Source organism: Lissotriton helveticus, chromosome 1_1 (genome assembly GCF_964261635.1).
Source record: "Lissotriton helveticus chromosome 1_1, aLisHel1.1, whole genome shotgun sequence".
NCBI lineage: Eukaryota > Metazoa > Chordata > Amphibia > Caudata > Salamandridae > Lissotriton > Lissotriton helveticus.
In genome coordinates this window covers 1,773,134,206-1,773,148,625 of record NC_136057.1, presented here as the reverse complement: position 1 = coordinate 1,773,148,625, position 14,420 = coordinate 1,773,134,206, and the positions used below count along the sequence as shown (strand labels likewise).

Genomic DNA, 14,420 nt, shown 5'->3' with positions numbered 1-14,420 from the left:
TCGGTCTGGGCCTATAAAAACAAAGTTCGTTTTTTGTAAAGTTACAGATGATCTTTACTTCTGTATTCTGCATTAATTTCTACCCTAATACTGTGCCTGTAGATAACATAGTACTGGGCCAATAGCTGCTCGTGCTGCCCGAAACTATAGTTGTTCTTATACCACATCTATAGCCTCTTTATAGTTGCTCCTATATCTAGTCTCTAGTTGCCTCAATGCGGTGCCTATAGCTGCCCATAAACTCTGCTGATAGGTGCTCGTACATCGTAAACCATGTCTATAGCTGCTGTAATACTGTATGTGCAGCTAACTTTAAACTGTGTATCAATTCTGTTTGCACAGGTGCCCTATTGGTGTACCCATACTTGTCATGCCAATATATTTGCATAACTCTCCTAAACCCTGGGCCTATGTTCCCCTATACTGTGTCTATAGCTCCCATAAGCTGTGCCTGTTGCTCCTCTATAACTTTGTATATATCTACATACACAATATATTTGACTGTCCTAATTTATGACTGCCACTACTCTAATACTTTGCTTATAAAGACACAGAATTTGGCGCCTATCGCTGCCCTATTACTGTGCCGAAGGAATAGGTTCACACGTAAAAACCATTGTGTTACATTAGTGTGAATACTGTTATGGATAGCTTTTCATGTATTTTGATTGTCTCAAACCCTCCATTGTCTCCTGCCTGAAATCCTCACTGTTCTTGTGTATTTGTTTTCTGTTTCATGTACTGGATGCAGGATTGCGTCCCACTCTATTGTTGGTTGCTCCTTATAAAATTGAAACATTTTCTTGATTGATTAAATTACATGTCCGGCTGGACACTGTGAAATATACAGGCAGATTCATCAAGCATTTTTGAGAGCGCAAACAGTGCGAATCGCAAAATTCGGCCGTTTGCTCCCGCAAAAATGGCATTTGAGATGCATCAAGGGTTCATGCACCCGCAATTGAAGAATTCGCAAATAATTGTGAGTTCTCAAATTGCGATTTGCAATGCATGAACCATTCCAAGATTACGAATTCCCAATCTGGGGTCGCTATTTACCACGAATTCAAACTACGTGGTAAATAGCAAAAACTTAGAAATATGCACTTTAGTGCATTTTTCTAAGTTGTATATTACACACACACATGTCCTTGGGACATGTGTGTGTGCAACACCAGTGAACATTCCCAATTTTGAGGGGTGCAACAGGGTGTCCTTTGGACACCCTGGCACCCTTGAAATTGCGGCACATTTGCGATTTGCTATTTGCAAACCGCAAATAAGGAATGACTCCCCATTCATTCCTATGGGCCTCTAGGCCCATGGGAATGAATGGGAAAGCCATTCCTTATTTGCGATTAGCAATTAGCGAATCGCAAATAAGGAATCAGTTGGAATCGCAAATAACATTGCGATTCCTACATGCATCCCGTTTCACGAGTCTTTAATAGCGAATCCTTAAAATTCGCTATTAAGGACTCACAAAACATAACTTTGATGTATCTGGGGATTGGTACTAATTTTGGTCTATATTTACTTTTTTGCTATGATCGTTTGTTAAGGACCATTCTTACCAATATAAAACCTACTGGACCACAGCATTTCCATTTTATCCTCACAGTTCAAGGTGAACGAGGCAGTCTGCCATGTTTTTGGACTTCTCTGTAACTATGGATAGAGCCACTGACCTGAGAACTTCACAAGAAGACCCTCTGTTTGAGGTTCTGGGGAGAGTGTGGTTCACACCAGCATGAAGACGGTAGATGCAGTCGCCAAGATAATAGCTGTGTTGAAGAATAACACTCTCGTACAGAAAAGTAGAAACTTACAATAATTCAAGTTCAAAGCAGAAAATTTGTAACTGCATAGATGCGCATAAAATAGAGAGTTGCAGTTAAAATTGGTGTTGCAGACCTTGATACTATCAGAGATAGAGTGCTTAAATGGCAGAAATCTGGGGACACAGTTTTGTTTTCACAAGTACAGTGGGTTACAAATGATTCCTGGGAGATCCAGCAAGATGTTCAACTGGTTCTTATTGATCCTTTCAAAATCTACCCCTTTTGTATCTGATCTGTCTTATGTACGAGTCCTAGGACAAGGCTATGTCTTCTGAGCCAGGATAGTCATTCCACAACTGAATAATGCAGTGCTGTTTCATTACCTCACATGAGTTTGTTATGGATTCAACTCACCCCGAACTAGGAAATCAGATCCCACCTTGACTTACACTATATCTTTCAACCTAGTTCCAAATCCAAGCACTCTCAATAACAAGCTATCGGAAAGTAGGGATCACTGGTCAGAGAAGTCGCTACATGACAGCTCGGTGTAGCAAGTCCACTGACAACTGGGATCCCTTTGTGAGTGCTTTCCAGTCAGTCTTAGGGAGACACACAACACGTTCTGGAACCCGCTGTGCTTCAGCTGAACTTGAATTACACATATTTGTGTCACCCATGAAAGAGGTTCCATCCACATCGATTTAAAAAGGGGCGAAGGAACATGTATTAAAGCTTGGAAAATGTCAGGGCTACTAAAAAGAGGTTCCATCCACATCGATTTAAAAAGGGGCGAAGGAACATGTATTAAAGCTTGGAAAATGTCAGGGCTACTAAAAAGAGGTTCCATCCACATCGATTTAAAAAGGGGCGAAGGAACATGTACTAAAGCTTGGAAAATGTCAGGGCTACTAAAAAGAGGTTCCATCCACATCGATTTAAAAAGGGGCGAAGGAACATGTATTAAAGCTTGGAAAATGTCAGGGCTACTAAAAATAGGTTCCATCCACATCGATTTAGAAAGGGGAGAAGGAACATGTATTAAAGCTTGGAAAATGTCAATGCTACTAAAAATTTGTATTTTTTTATCATCTCACACCCCTCTGCAAGGAAGGCATTGCAGAATGGTTTGGCTCTATTACAGTTAGCCATGAGTGGATCTGTTCTCTTCCTTAGACTGACTGAGAGCACACTGATGCATCTTTTCTGGGCCTTCTTCCGGCAACATTAACCCATTGCGGGCTGCGATAATTCTCCCGCACAATCAGCGGGGGGGGCGGGTTTGGACGTCCCCCGGTTGTCCTCCACACACGCCCATCCTAAGCACCAAAGGGGTTAAAGCCCCTTTTAGCAGTGTGGTCAGTTGTGTGTTCCTTAATCTAAATCAGTCTCTGAAAGATGGGTACAAAGAGACTTTTGTTTGGTAAATATTAGACATAAGCTTCCAGCTTTTTTTATGGCTCAAGCCATAGTTTAGTGCTCTTTCCAGGTGGTTGCCTCATTCTGCTCCTGGCCAGAAGCTAGTGGAATGGGGGGAGTACCTGACCCTATCATGGGGTCATGGGGAAGGCATGCCTGACCCTATCATGGGATTTCATAGGGTCAGGCATGCCTTTATGCAGTAGGCCATGTGCACTGCAGTTCTTCCTGATAATTGAACCGGAGCAGCAGAAGCAGAGTGGAGCCAGCAGCAGGACACCGATTTGGGAGGAAGGTGAGTATCCCAGCAGGCCTTACTATGCGTGGGGGGGGGGGCAGAGGTATAGCGGGAGGGGGTAGTGGGGACCATGAGGTTTAGCAGGGTGGGGATGGGGGGGCAATGAGTGACTCCGCCAGGCCACAGAACTCCGCTTGACTGAGTTTTCCAGTAACTCTGAAAATCTGCGGCATACAACTATGCAAGCTCCGCCCAGGTGGAGAGCATCTCGAACCTTCCAGAGGTTCCCCCTCATTGGTGCAGCTCCTCCAGCAGAGAGCACCCTGCTCTCCCTTTGTCACGCCCACTGATGGGCCAATGTTTGCCCACACCACTACCATGTTGATAAGATCCAGATCCTCAGCCTGTCTGCTGACAAAACCCGGCTTCTGAAGACCACTCAAGTAAAGGCCCTTTTATTCTGCATTGGAGCTTGCAGATGGACCCCATGCCATAGCCTGAGGTTTCTGACTGAAGCATTTTGCCACAGTTGGTATTCTGTTTAATGCGGGCAAATGTGAGGGCCTCATTATGTTCTCAGGACTGTGACGCATGTTCTTTGAGCTAGTAAAATAGTGGTCCCAAAAGAAACAATTTCAAACAATTAATTAGACATGTGTTTACTGTGAATAATCAACAGAAATAATTCAATAAATGGAGCAGAAAAAGGAGGTCTGTTTAAACAAAAGTTAGCCTATTTATTTCATAGTTGGTGTTTTGTATGTATAGAACACTAATGTTTAGGAAGTATGATTGTAAAACAATTGTATAGGAATAGTGAATTAACGTGAATTAAACAAAGAACACTGTAGATGGAGCAGTGGTCTGCACTTAGTGTGTCACAGTGAAGTATGTTTTACAATGAGAAGAGGATGAAATAATTTGTAACAAATAACAGTCAATTGATCATTATTTGTGACAATGTCATTTCTAAAGTCTGTTGGTGTTTGTCAACGTTTCAGCCGCTGTGCCAAAGTTTGACAGGGTCTTCCTCGGTTCCCTGGACAGGGATAACACAAAAGACACCACGCTCTAAGATTTGTACCCTGTGCCAATCTTGAGCCAATTTAGCCTCTGCAGTGGCAGATTTATTTCCCAATCGCCCAAAAGACACTGAGGACTAACAGTAACACTCTTGGTACCCATAAGCCAGTCCTCGTGCCCTTCCATGCCTATAAGTGAGAGGCTCTGAATTATCATGCCAATCTCCATGTCCATGTAGCACTAGACGTGACAGGTTATGATAAGGATGTGCGAAAACTACTTTTTCAAAATGTTGCCAAAGTACATAAACATTACACAAAACTATGTGAAGTTTACTTGTTGGTATCACGTGAAAATTAAAGGGAGAAATTGTGTGCAAAATTAATGTGAGATGCCAGCAGGAGACTGATTCGAGGAGAAAATGTCTCCTACAAGACATTTTCTGTTCAAACCAGTTTCCTGCAGACAAAACTCTTCTGAAACATTGAGTAATACGAAGTTTCATTAACTTTTGCAAGTGTAAAAATTCACAACGTTCCCTGCCCTAGCTATGTTTCATTCCAATTCGTTGAGACGCCCATCAATACAGGCCATAAGCCCTACAATCCAATCATATCCAGGCCTAGATGAGAATGGCTTTGCATCGCTGTGCCATTCCCATTAATCTATGCTGCTTTAAAGGTGACTGACCCTGTGACTCAGTTCCAGTCTTGCATACCAGGGTCATTGGAATTAAGCTTCAGGACAGGACATAATTAGGTGACGGGGTTGAATAAATTATCTGGCAAGAAAAGGCAAAATATGCGGTTTAATGCTGCACATTTTGTGATAGTATTACTTTAGTATTTTTGTCATTTTTGGGGTCGAGCCTTTGATAGCATGCGTATCGTCTGCGAGATGTTGTTCTTACTCATAAAGGGATTGGAGCCCACTCTGTTACTTATAATTTATTGGCTTGCATGGCACTCTTCTTTACAGCCTCGTAACTGGTCTCTACAGGTCTAACATAATTTCCATTCCTTTGTGTGGGGCAGGGATCAAGCACTGATTGTTTCAACTTCCTCAGTGCCCATAGGCGGCTTCTGATGTTATTGAGGTACTATTTTCTTGTTTTTTTTACTTCCACTACCCTGCAAACAGAAGGCATATAACTGGCAAAAACGTGCCCAGCAGGATAAACAAAATTGAAAAGTTTTATATTCTATAGTTAACTTTCTTTTATTTTGCCAGTTCTTCTTTTCTCACTTTGCACTCATGTTTGGTTTTGCTCGTGGCCGCTGTTCTCAAAAGATGACGCTTCTGTATATTGCAAAGCAACATTGGTTTTTTTTATGTGTAATTTTTGAAATCATGCAGTGCTGTACACCTCAATTCACCCCACTCCAATCCACCCCATTCCAATTAATCCAATCCAGTCCCCTCCACTTCACCCAATCCACCCCAGACCAATCCAGTCCACCCGACCCTCCCAACATATCTGTTTCCAAACTACCCAACTACAGTGAAAAACAATCTGCCCCACTCCAATCTAAAACAATCTGCTCCCCTCCAGTCCAGCAATCCCCCAAAAATCTGCCCCACTTTAATCCCCAAAAATCTACCCCACTCTAAAAGAATCTGCCTCACTCCAGACCAATCTGCCCACTGCGATATGCCCCACTCTAATCCAAAACAATCTGCCACACTCCAATCTGCCCCACTCAATCCACAGCAATATGCCCCACTACAATCCAAAACAATCTGCCCACTACAAACCAAAATAATCTGCTCCATCTCACTCCATCCAAATTCACACCCTCCAAGGCAATTCACCCCACAGCAATACAATCCAGCCCACTCTAATCTATCCCACTCAAATCCATTTCACCCACTCCAATGAGCTCTACTCCAGTCCATCCCACTCCAATCCAAAACAATCTAATCCAAAACAATCTGCTCCACTGCAATCCAAAACAGTCGGCCCCACTACAATATGCCCCACCACAGAATACTCTGTTCTGTTCCAATATGCCCCACTGTAGTCCAAAAAAATCTGCCCCACTCCAATCCAAAAGAAACGGCCCCACTCCAATCTGCCCCACTCCAATCTAGAACAATTTGCCCTACTCCAATCCAAAACAATCTGCTCCATGCCAATACAAAACAATCTGCCCCACTCCAATCCAAAACAATCTGCCCCACTCCAATCTGCCTCACTCCAATCCAGAACAATCTGCTCTACTGTAATCGAAAACAATCTGCTCCACTCATATCTAAAGCAATCTGCCCTTATCCACAACAATCTGCCCTACTCCAATCCACAACAATCTGCCCCAAACCAATCCAAAATCATCTGCACCACTCCAATCTGCCCCAATCCAATACAAAACAATATGCCACTCTCCAATATGTTTTACTCCAATCCAAAACAATCTTGCCCACTTCAATCTGAAACAATCTGCTTCTAAACAATCTGTCCCACTCCAATCCAAAACAGTCTGCCCCACCCCAATCCAAAACATTATCCCACTCCAATCTTAAACAATCTGCCCCACTCCAATCCAAAACAATCAGCCCCACTCCAAACCAAAACAATCTGCCCCACTCCATACCAAAACAGTCTGCCCCAGTCCAATCCAATGCGCCTCACTCCAATCCAGTCCACCCCACTCCAATCAGCCCAATTCTAATCCACTTCAACTCACCCCAGTCTAATCCATTTTACCCAATCCACCCCACTCCACTCCATCCCAATTCACCCCACTCCAATCCAATCCACCCCAATCCATCCACCCAAATCCAGCCCATTACAATATACCCCACTCCAATCCACCTGATCCAAATCCAAACCACCCCATCCCATTCCACCACAATCCACCCTAGTCCAACCCACCCCACTTCAATCCACACCATTCCAGCTACAATCCACCCCTTTCAAGTTCACCCAACTCCAGTCAATCCACCCCATTCCAGTCCAGCCCACCCTACTCCAATCCAACCCACCATCTCCAATCCACCCCATTCCAATCCAACACACCCCACTCCAGTACAATCCAAATGAATCCACCCACTCAAATCCATTCCATCCCATACCAATCCTCCCCACTCCAATCTAATCCACTGCAACCAAATCCACCCACCCACTCTAATCTAACCCATTTTAATCCACCCCAGTCTACCTTAATCCACCCTACTCCAGTCCAATCCACCCCACTCCAAACCACCTTAATCCACCCAATCCATTCCACTCCAAGCCATTCCACTCCACACCAATCCACCCCACCTCATTCCAATCCAACCCACTCCAGTCCAATCCAACCCACTCCAGTGCATTTCACCCCATTACAGTCCAGTCAAATGAAAGCCAGTCTGTTCTACTTGACCCCAATCCAATCCACTCCAATCCATCTTAATCCACCCCACTCCAGTCCACCTTAATCCACCACACTCCAGTCCACCTTAATCCACCCCACCACAAACCACCTTAATCCAACCGTAAACCTCTTTAATCCACCCCACCCTAATCAAACCCACCCCACTCGACCCCAATCCAATCCTCCCCACTCCAATCGAACCCAGTCCAATCCAGGCCACTGAAATCCAGTCCAACCCGCTCCTATCCAATCCATCACACTGAAACCCACTTAAAAAAATTCACCCACTCCAGTCCACCCTACCCCACTCCAATCCACCTCACCTAACTCCAATCGATCTCAATCCAATCCTCCTCAATCCAGTCCAGCCCACCCTACTCCAATCCAACCCACCATCTCCAATCCACCCCATTCCAATCCAACACACCCCACTCCAGTACAATCCAAATGAATCCACCCACTCAAATCCATTCCATCCCATACCAATCCTCCCCACTCCAATCTAATCCACTGCAGCCAAATCCACCCACCCACTCTAATCTAACCCATTTTAATCCACCCCAGTTCACCTTAATCCACCCTACTCCAGTCCAATCCACCCCACTCCAAACCACCTTAATCCACCCAATCCATTCCACTCCAAGCCATACCAATCCACCCCACCTCATTCCAATCCAACCCACTCCAGTCCAATCCAACCCACTCCAGTGCATTTCACCCCATTACAGTCCAGTCAAATGAAAGCCAGTCTGCTCTACTTGACCCCAATCCAATCCACTCCAATCCATCTTAATCCACCCCACTCCAGTCCACCTTAATCCACCCCACCACAAACCACCTTAATCCAACCGTAAACCTCTTTAATCCATCCCACCCTAATCAAACCCACCCCACTCGACCCCAATCCAATCCTCCCCACTCCAATCGAACCTAGTCCAATCCAGGCCACTGAAATCCAGTCCAACCCGCTCCTATCCAATCCATCACACTGAAACCCACTTAAAAAAATTCACCCACTCCAGTCCACCCTACCCCACTCCAATCCACCTCACCTAACTCCAATCGATCTCAATCCAATCCTCCTCAATCCAGTCCACACCACCCTAATCCAATCCACCCAGCCCTACTCAATCCAGTCCATGGAACTCCATTCCACCCCACTTAATCCACCCCACTCAATCAAACTCACTCCATCCCTCCTAAATACAAGTCACCCCACCTCACCCCAATCCAACCAAACACACCCCACCTAAGAATCCATAACACCCAACTCCAATCCACCCATTCTAGTCCACCGAACCCCGTCCAATTCACCCCACTCCAATCCAGTCAACCCCACACCAAACCACCCCACCGCACTTCAATTTAATCCACCTGACCGCAATCAAATCCATCCCACCCTAGTTTTATCACTTTAATCCGATGCACCCACCTCAATCTAATCTAATCCACCCACTCCAATCCTCCTCACCGCATTTCAATACACCCACTGGAATCCACCCCTCTATACTGCAATCCAAAACAACCCACTCTACGCCAATCCACCACACTACCTCAACCCACTCAAACACACTCCACTATATAACACTCTCTGCTACTGAACCGTTGAACTCTACTCTCTTCTGCTCAATGGTAGTCTACTCCCCCTACTCCACTCTGTGACAATGTACTCTAACAAATCCACTCTACTCCACCTTTCAACTCTACTCCCTTCTACTCAATGGCATTCTACTCACCCAGCTCCACTCTGTGACACTGTACTCTAACAAATCCACTCTACGACACTCTACTCCCCCTTTCAACTCTACGGCACTCTACTAACATTAGCCATGTTGAAAAGCAGCCACACTTGTGTACAACATCACAAAAACACATTGCCAAAGCCAGATCTTGTATAGGCGAGACCTATTGGCTTCGACATTGCTTGTTGAAAATGTCAACACTGTCTCAGCAAAGATTTCACCTCCTAAACACCAGTTTAACACCCAAATATAGTAATAAGAAACTGAAGGGTCAACCATTGAGAAGGAGTCTTCCACTGCATGGCAACAAGTCAAGTGCCCACACATTTTAGCAACTTTTGATCCGTTTGAGCCAGAAACATTTTTCATTAAATTCTGCAAATGATGGAGTATGTGGGAAACGCAGCAAATCCATATTTATGCTGAAAACGCCGCGGCCACAGAGTCGCGCGCTTCCCGTGGCCTTGAAACTACACACACAGCGCAGTGCGTGTGACGGGCTCTCCGTCCACCAGGCAGCCCCTCCCCGCGGCTCTCAGCTGCTCATAACTAACGGCCGGCTCAACCGCCAATTAGCATCTGATTTTTATAGCCTGTGAAAGGGCTCTGACTGCAGCACCTATGAGGCCCCGCGCCTCTCGCGCCCGCCCCCCGCCTCTCTCTGCTGCGTCATCCGCACGCCACGGCGTAAGAGGGATTTATATGGGCGATAAAAAATCTAGAAAGAAAACGCGTGCTGGGTAGGACATTAAAAATATGCTCCTTACTAGGTCAAACACTCTCCTCTCTGCTTTCTCTCGGGCCTGGCTGATGCCTGACAGCCCTGAGAGGCAGCGGAGGGGACATTGCAAGGTGGATGGAATTAGGGGCAGATTTATGTTAACTGGCGCATCCCCAGGGATGCGCCAGTTAACATGCGCCACAGTGCGCCACAGCTCCGCCACCCATGGTGCGCCGCATTTATGATGCAGCGCACCATGGGGCAAAAACGGCACAGATGCGTGACGCATCTGTGCCATAAAGGTGACGCATTGCTGGAGTTGCGTCGCAAGCGCGACGCAGCTCCAGCAAGGCTCGGGGGTGCCCCATCTCCACAATGCTGCGTCAAGACCTACGCCTGCTTCAAGCAGGCGCAGGCTTTTGACGCAGCATTGGCCTGAAAGTGACTGAGTGAAATCTTATAGATTTCACTCAGCCACTTTTGCGAGGCGCACCTGCCCCGGAACGCCCACCCTGCGCCGGAACGCCCACAAGCGGCGCAGGGCTTTACAACGTGACGCATCTGCCTAGATGCGTCACGTTGTAAATCGTTCGTAGGGATGCGCCACGTTTACGCCGCCTTGCGTGACGCAACAGCGGCGTAAACGTGGCGCAAGTGCCTCATAAATCTGCCCCACAGTGTTTACAATTTCTGCCTATATGGCGCGATGATAAAAGTAATGAAGGCCAGGCAGGTCCAAGCACCCCCCAGAGCCGCGCCTTTCCTCTTTCTGCTATGAATTTAGACCACAGTCCCTGTGCTCTGGTTGGTCAGTGCTATTTTAACATTCTTCAGTACTTTAACTGGGCTCAGCAGTACCCTTCCTCCTTCTATTTACGATAAAACGCAAAATTCAAATTGGAATTTTACGAACATACTGTTATAACATTAAGTATGATGTTTATAAAATGTGATACTTATTTTTTAGCAAGCCTGTTGAGTTTTCTACCAGGTTGACTGAAAAACTTTGAAAAGAGAAAATTGTCTTTCAATAAGGATTCTGACGACAAGCTGAAATGTGTTCTCAATCCACCTTAACACATGGTTGTTTGCATTCATCCCGTCTCGTTGGTAAGTCATTACCAACCATGTCCTAAGAGAACACATTTCAGCTTGTCGTCCGAATCCATATATATATATATATATATATATATATATATATATATATATATATCCACCACTGCATACAGCATTGGGTCAACCCAATTTGTCAATTGGCTGCATTGAACTGTGTGGTTTTTTCTTAATCAAATTTGTACCCCACTTAAAGGGGAGTACTACTCAGTACCAGAGCTGTTCCTAGGCTGATGAGTCACCCATCTCTTTTTATTTTGCCAAATGTCTTTTGCATATTTTTGGAAGAAAAAGAAAAGGTTTGCACACTTGCCAAGGTTAGACCTATTGACTTTGCCAATGATTGCTATGGCTTGGAGTCATAAATGCTGGTTTTGGCGTCTGTATTGATGCCGTAACAGCTGAGTCCTGAGCGAGCTGCATGGGGGAAAAGTAGCTGCTGCTGTCGCCCACCCCGCATCCGCACTGCCGCCCCCCCATGCTTTTCCCAACGCCCTGCTTTAATTTTTCCTCTCCTGCTGGTGTCACTAAAACCTGGGAAGCTGAAGAAGCTGTAAGGCACGTTTTGTTCCTTCCAACCCTGATCGTCCATTGAACATTGCTCATTTCAATATTCTTAGTTGTCAAGTTGCCAAAGTAAGGAGTGCGATTGCAGAAGGGGGTGCTTCTGTTTCCTTGCTTCTGGTGGAGAAGGAGGTAGGGGTGCACCTCAGCAATATCACAGGACCGCGAGTATCCAGGGAAAACCCCAGGAGCTGGCATTCAGAAATGTATTCCTTCATGAAGCACTAGCTGATATCTCAATTCCATCAACAACCCTTTAATTAACCCTACGAACAGCTTCACAAGTGAGAAAGAACGGCATGAAGCAATTTTTAGAAAAGTACGAGGCATACTAAACAAGCTTGTCCCCGAGACGTTCGATAAGGTGTGCCTTGAGCTACTCAATGTCAGCATAGATGCTAAGCACATCCTAAAAGGGTGATACTTCTGGTTGCAGACTAAGCCCTTGAAGGGCTCAAGTACAGCTAAATGTATTCTCAACTATGTCTGAGGTTAGCAGAAGATAACCAGAACTTTGATGACCCACTACAAGAAGGCCAGCCACAGAAGCAAAACAACAATCGGGTGCCTCTTAATATCAAGCCTACGACATGATTTTGAAAAGTACTCCAGAAATGTTAACAAGACAGACAGCTCCCTCTTTCCAGAGGAAGAGGAACAAAGAAACATTGCTCAGCTCAAGATGCTGGGAAACATCAAATTCATTGATGAACTTGGAAAGCTTGATGTTATTCATTAGTCTAAGCTTCTTAAGTGCTTCAAAACACTTTTGGATGCAAGGAAGAGAGATCAAATTAGGGATTCGAGAGATGATTTGGAGTGTCTTTGTCAGATAATGAGAACTTTGAGACAAAGATTAGACCATGCAAAAGCCAAACCTTAATGGATCAGTCCTATGCATGTATGTGCAACTTTGTGCAGAGTTGAATTAAACCAAAATCTTTGTGCCTGGGGTGAATGTTAGCATTGTTCAGCATTCTGTACATAATCTGTTCTTTTTGCATTTGTTGCCCTAAGTGGGAAGGGTATGCCCAGACGTGGGTCCTGTGCTCACTGCACCACTGGATTCAAGCTAGCCTGGCTGATGAGGGGTGATACACCGAAATCGGTCCGAGGATGCTTGTTTCCAGTCTAAGGAGGGCCTGACTTGGCTGTTCGGGCTGGACTGTTCCCATGAGGAGCAGAGTCAAGACTGATTTGCATATGGCGGGTCCAAACTTGGGTGTGTGGTGGGCAAAAGAAACAATGGATTAAACCAAGATCTGTTGACTGGGGGTCAATGTTTGCATTGTTCAGTATTCCGTCCATCATCTTTTCTTTTTTGAGTAAAGAATTGCCAGCAAGAATTTGCTTTCTACTACAGGATACCGTGGAGTTGCAAGCAAATTGTTGGAATCCTCAAAAAGCTCTCATAGACAATGGGTGAAGTCCACCAAGAGGCTTCAAGAGATACTGGAGTCTTTATTCCTGCTACTGTGATTCAGGTGATGCAAAGTGACTTCTTTCTGGAGGGATGATTGTTTATGTCACCAAGGTTGAATCTTGACAGGGATCCACATGGAGGACTTGCTGATATGTTTGGGCACATGCTAGGTATTGAGACTGGTACGGGTCCAGGTGTTATTCAAGGTAGATTTTCACCCACTATGGGACATCATCGTTCAAGTCAACTTTTCAATGGCCACGGAAGGCATATTCCCCCTGCGCAATCACAGTTTGGAGAAATGGTACTGAAATCTTTAATAAAAAGCCATTTTCAAAGTCACTTCTTTCAAAATAACGGGCTTTTGTCTCAGCAAGGACAGTCTAAGGATATGCCACTTCTTTTTATCATGAAGGGACAGTTAAATGCTCATGGGATCAGCCTGGGTCCTGCATAGTCTTTCCTAAAAAATACAAACCAAGTGCCAAAACCACAGATGACTGTGGTTCGAGGGCCTTGCATACTCACAGCTATAGGAGTGTGGAGCTTGCTCAGCTGGGACCTCATCCATGTAGAAACCTCCTTACGGGGTTTCGATCTGGCTGTGATTAAGAAGGCGATCTATTAGGGTTGCACTAACTGACGCTAAGAACCGCCTTGCCCAACTGCTAGAGTTGTTGAGGTGCCTGTATTACAAGGCATTTCAAGCCAGGGTCCATGTGCCAGGGGATAAGCTGGGACACCTGCTGGCATGATAATACAGAGTGCATTGGACGCCATACCAGTGACTGCCATTCAAATTTCTCCAGACACAATCGCTACCAGCCAGTATGTGATACAAAATGCATTCTGTTATGTTATGTTATTTTATTTTATAGCGCGCACAAATACTCCAAGGGGTAGGAAGGGTTGCACTAAACAAAGAGGAATATTTTCAGGTTTTTCTTGAAAGACGTGGGGTCTTGAGTGTTGCGTAAAGCAAATGGAAATGTATTACAGGCCAAGGCAGCTTTCAGGGCAAGGGAGCAGCCACCCAAACTTTG

General features: G+C 45.3%; 1 pseudogene; it reads left to right on the top strand.

Moving 5' to 3' along the window:
* Positions 1 to 273: 273 nt before the first annotated feature.
* LOC144765357 (eukaryotic translation initiation factor 4 gamma 2 pseudogene) lies at positions 274 to 14,005 on the top strand (annotated as a pseudogene).
* Positions 14,006 to 14,420: the final 415 nt, after the last annotated feature.